Source organism: Geospiza fortis, unplaced genomic scaffold (assembly GCF_000277835.1).
Source record: "Geospiza fortis unplaced genomic scaffold, GeoFor_1.0 scaffold2550, whole genome shotgun sequence".
NCBI classification, from domain to species: Eukaryota; Metazoa; Chordata; class Aves; order Passeriformes; family Thraupidae; genus Geospiza; species Geospiza fortis.
Window position 1 is genome coordinate 6,030 of NW_005055116.1, and position 5,047 is coordinate 11,076.

A 5,047-nucleotide genomic window follows, 5' to 3' on the forward strand; every position below is an offset into this window, starting at 1 on the left:
GAACTCAATGGAACCCAATGGAGCTCAACGGAACTCAATGGAACCCAACGGAACCCGACATAACCCGACCAAACTCAATGGAGCTCAACAGAACTCAAAGGAACTCAATGGAGCTCAACAGAACTCAAAGGAACTCAATGGAGCTCAACGGAACTCAATGGAACCCAATGGAGCTCAACGGAACTCAATGGAACCCAACGGAACCCGACATAACCCGACCAAACTCAATGGAGCTCAACAGAACTCAAAGGAACTCAATGGAGCTCAACAGAACTCAACAAAACCCAACGGAACCCAACATAACCATTGAACCCAATGGAGCTCAACAGAAATCAACAGAATCCAACAGAACCCAACGGAACCCAGTGGAGCCCGATGGAACTCAAGGGAACCCAATGGAGCTCAACGGAAGCCAATCAAACCCAATGGAGCTCAACAGAACTCAAAGGAACTCAATGGAGCTCAACGGGGCCCAATGGAGCTCAGAAGGGTTTTGGTGGACCCAACAGAGGTCAATGCAACCCAATGGAACCCAATGGAGCTCAACAGAACCCAACGGAGCTCAATGGGGCCCAGTGGAACCCAACAGAACGCAACTGAGCTCAACAGAACACAACGGAGTTCAATGGAACCCAACTGAAGCCAATGGGGGTCAACAGAACCCAACAGAACCCAACGGAGCTCAACAGAACCCAATGGAACTCAACGGGACCCAATGGAGCTCAGAAGGGTTTTGGGGACCCAACAGAGCTCAATGGAACCCAATGGAACCCAACTGAGATCAACGGAACTCAACGGGATCCAACAGAACTCAATGGAGCTCAATGGAACTCACTAGAACTCAACGGAACTCAATGGAGCCCAACTGAGATCAATGGAACCCAACGGAACCCAACAGAACTCAATGGAGCTCAATGGAACTCAATGGAGCCCAACTGAGATCAATGGAACCCAACGGAACCCAAGAGAACTCAATGGAGCTCAATGGAACTCAACAGAACCCAACGGAACCCAACGGGATCCAACGGAACCCAACGGAGCCCCCCAGGATTTCCCCCCAAAGTCCAGGAGATTTTCCCGGGAAATCTGGGAAGGAAAGGAGGGAACTGCACCCGAAAAGGCGGGAAAGTGAGGCCACACCCACCCCGGCCCCCTCGAAGAAGGCGCTGGCGGCGTCGCCGGAGTTGTCCAGGAGATCATCGCTGTCAATCTGCAACGGAAACGGGAAAATTACCGGGGAAATGGGGAAAAACGGGGAAATGGGGAAAAACGGGGGAAAAATGGGGGAAATGGGGAAAAACGGGGGAAAAACCCAGAAAAACGGGGGAAAAATGGGAGGAAATGGGGAAAAACAGGGGAAAAATGGGGGGAAAATTGGGGAATATGGGGAGGAATGTGGGGAACGTGAGAAAGAAATGGGAAAAAATGGGGGGAAATCGGGAAAAAATGGGGGAAATGGGGGAAAAATGGGGGAAAAACCCAGAAAAACGGGAAAATGGGAGGAAATGGGGGAATATGGGGGAGGGAATGTGGGGAACATGAGAAAAAAATGGGAAAAAATGGGGGGAAATCAGGAAAAAATGGGGGGAAATTGGGGGAAAATGGGGAAAAATGGAAAAAATGGGGGAAATGGCAGAAAATGGGGAAAAATGGAAAAAATGGGGGAAAATGGGGGGAAATGGAAAAACCAAGGGAATTTTTAAATGGAAGAATAGGATTTTTTTAAAGGAAAAAATGGGATTTTTTTTGGATGGAAAAATGGGAATCTTAAATGGAAAACTCGGATCTTTTTAATAAAAATGGGTTTATTTAAAAAAACGGGATTTTTGATGGAAAAGGGGATTTTTTTTTTAGGACAAATACGACTTTTTTAGGAAAACCTGGAATTTTTAATGGAAGAATAGGGTTGGTTTTTTTTAATGGGATTTTTGGATGGAAAATGGGATTTTTTAAGGAAAAAAGGGAATTTTGGGGGATTTGGGAGCGCTCACCTTCTCGGATCCATGGAGGAAATCGTTCAGGGCCTGCGGATCGCTGCGGAGAGAGGGGGAGGAGCCTCAGGGGGGCAATTCTGGCAGAATTTGGGATTTCCCGCGCTCGGCGTCCCAAAATTCCCATTTTTGGGCCATTTCTCTCCTTTTTTTTTACCGTTTCCCTCCTTTTTTTGATCCATTTTCCTCCTTTGTTTTTTACCATTTCCCTCCTTTTTTTTACCATTTCCCACCTTTTTTGGATCAATTTCCCTCCCTTTTTGGCCCATTTCCCGCCCCTTTTTTTGGGCTATTTCCCTCTCTTTTTTTGACCATTTCCCTCATTTCTTTGGGACCATTTCCCTCCCTTTTTTGGGGTCATTTTCCACTCTTTTTTTGGGTAATTTCCCCTTTTTTTTTGGGTCATTTCCCCCCTTTTTTGGGACCATTTGGCCAGTTGTTTAGAGCATTGATCTCCTTTTTTTGGGCCATTTCCCCCTTTTTTTTGGGGTAATTTCTCCCCTTTTTTGGGGACCATTTCCCCCCGTTTTTTTCCCATTTCCTGCCCATTTTTGGCCCCATTTCCCAGGGAAATTTCCAGAACATTCCGGACTCACCAGATGACATCTAACAGGCACCGGCCGTCTTCATCATCCATGACAACTGCAACGAGAGCCGGCGTCACACCCACGGAACGTTCCGGAAAAATCCCGGATTTGGGGCCTTTTCCCCCTTTTTGTCCAGGGAGAAACCCGGGGGCAATCCCAAAATTCCCATTTTTGATGGGAATTCTGGGGGAAAATCCCCAAATTCCCGTTTTTGATGGGAATTCTGAGGGAAAACCCCAAAATTCTCATTTTTGATGCGGTTTTGGGGGGAAAATCCCCAAATTCCCGTTTTTGATGCGGTTTTGGGGGGAAAATCCCCAAATTCCCGTTTTTGATGCGGTTTTGGGAGGGAATTCCTGGGAAGAATTCCCACTTTGGGATTCCCCACTTTGGGATTCCCCATTCCCAGTTTGAGCCCCAAAATCGCCGGGAACGGCCCCGGATTGGAATGGACTCTGGGGATACTCAGAGGATACTCCAGGATGGAATTCCAACCCCAAATTCCTACTCAGGGGATGCTCCAGGTTTGACCTTTGACCTCTCGCTCAGGTAATACCCCAGGACCTGCACCTCAGACTCCAGGGATACTCCAGGGTTACTCCAGGGATACTCCAGGCTGGAATTCCAGCCCCAAGCTCCTACTCAGGCGTTACACACAGTACAGATTCCATCCCATACTCGGGGCATACTCCATAAATACTCCATGGGTATGCCGTGAATACTCCAGGGATACTCTGGGGTTACTCCAGGGATACTCCAGGGTTACTCCAGATGGGAATTCCAGCCCCAAGCTCCTACTCAGGGGTTACACACGGCACAAAGTCCACCCCATACCCAGGGGATACTCTGAGAATACTCCACTAATACTCCAGGAATACTCCAAGCCTCACTCCCAGCATCCTGCCCCATACTCCAGGGATACTCCAGGGATACTCCAGATGGGAATTCCGGCCCCAAGCTCTTACTCAGGAGTTACACACAGCACAAATTCCACCCCATACTCAGGGGATACTCCAAGGATACTCCTAGGACACTCTGGGGTTACTCAGAGCCTCAGTCCCAGCATCCAACCCCTTACTCCAGGGATACTCCAAGGACAGTCCGTGAATACTCCAGGGTTACACCAGGGATACTCCAGGGATACTCCGGGAGTACGCCGGGGTTGTTACTCCAGGGATACTCCGGGGTTACTCCATGAATACTCCAGGAACACGCCCAGGCCGCTTCAGGAGTACCCCAGGGATACTCCAGGGATACTCCAGGGCTACTCTTGGGTTACTCTGAGGTTACTCCAGGACTCAGCTCCAGCCCCACCCCCTCCCGCCTCAATTTCCCCCGGAATTCCCGAAAACGCCCAACATTCCCAAAAAAACATCCGGAATTCCCGAAACATCCCCGAAAGTCCCAAAAAAATCCCCAACATTCCCAAAAAAACCCTGGAATTCCCAAAAAATCCCCGGAATTCCCGAAAAATCCCCAAAATTCCTGACAAAAAATCGTCCGATTCCCAAAAAAATCCCCAACATTCCCCAAAAAAACTGGAATTCCAAAAAAAATCCCCAACCTTCCCAAAAAACCCCTGGAATTCCCAAAAGACATCCGGAATTCCCGGAAAATCCCCAAAATTCCTGTAAAAAATCCCCAACATTTCCAAAAAAACCTCGGAATTCCCAAAACAATCCCCAACAATTTGGACATTGTTTTGGAAATTCCCGAGGGCCGGGGACACGCGGGACAGGGAGAATTCCCGGGATTTGGGGATTCTTGGGAGAATTCCCGGGATTTTGGGGTCAATTCCCAAGATTTCAGGGACTTTGGGGGATTTGGGGTTCCGGGGAATTTGGGGTTTTGGGGCCAATTCCCGGGATTTTGGGGATTTTGAGAATTTGGGGTCAATTCCCGGGATTTTGGGGTTTGGGGAATTTGGGATTTTTGGGATTTGGGGATTTTAGTGAGAATTCCCAAGATTTTGGGGCCAATTCCTGGGATTTTTGGGGATTTTGGGGCCCTGGGAGGGGAGAGGGGAGAGGAGGAAGAGGAGGAAGAGGAAGGGAAAGAAGAAGAGGAAGAAGAGGAGAAGATGAGGAGGAAGAGGAGGAGGAAGAGCACAAAAAGAGGAAGAGGAGGAAGGGGAGGAAGGGCAGGACAGGCCGGGGGCAGCTCCAGAACTGAACCCCTGAGGATGAGGAGGAAGATGAAGGCGAGGAAGAAGAGGAGAAGGGAATGCAGAGGAGGAAGAGGATGAGGAGGAGGAAGAGCAGGAAGGGGGAACAGGCCAGGGGCACCCTGAGGATGAGGAAGACGAAGATGAAGCTGAGGAAGAAGGAAATGAAGGGGAAGAAGAGAAGGAGGAGGAAGAGGAAAGGAAGAGAAAGAGGAGGAGGAAGAGGAGGAGGAGGAGGCAGAGGAGGAGGAGGAAGGCCACACACAGAGCCCGAGCTGGGACATTCCCAAGGCAGCTCCCGCGGG

The 5,047-nt window shown here is 49.4% G+C and overlaps 1 long non-coding RNA gene across 1 annotated transcript; it reads right to left on the reverse strand.

The window, feature by feature from the left end:
• Positions 1 to 1,144: 1,144 nt before the first annotated feature.
• LOC115949224 lies at positions 1,145 to 2,645 on the reverse strand. The gene is made up of 3 exons (XR_004082799.1): positions 2,588 to 2,645; positions 1,992 to 2,034; positions 1,145 to 1,210 (listed from the first exon to the last, which is right to left on the reverse strand). It is a non-coding gene; the product is annotated as an uncharacterized LOC115949224 (long non-coding RNA).
• Between the last annotated feature and the right edge of the window lie 2,402 nt (positions 2,646 to 5,047).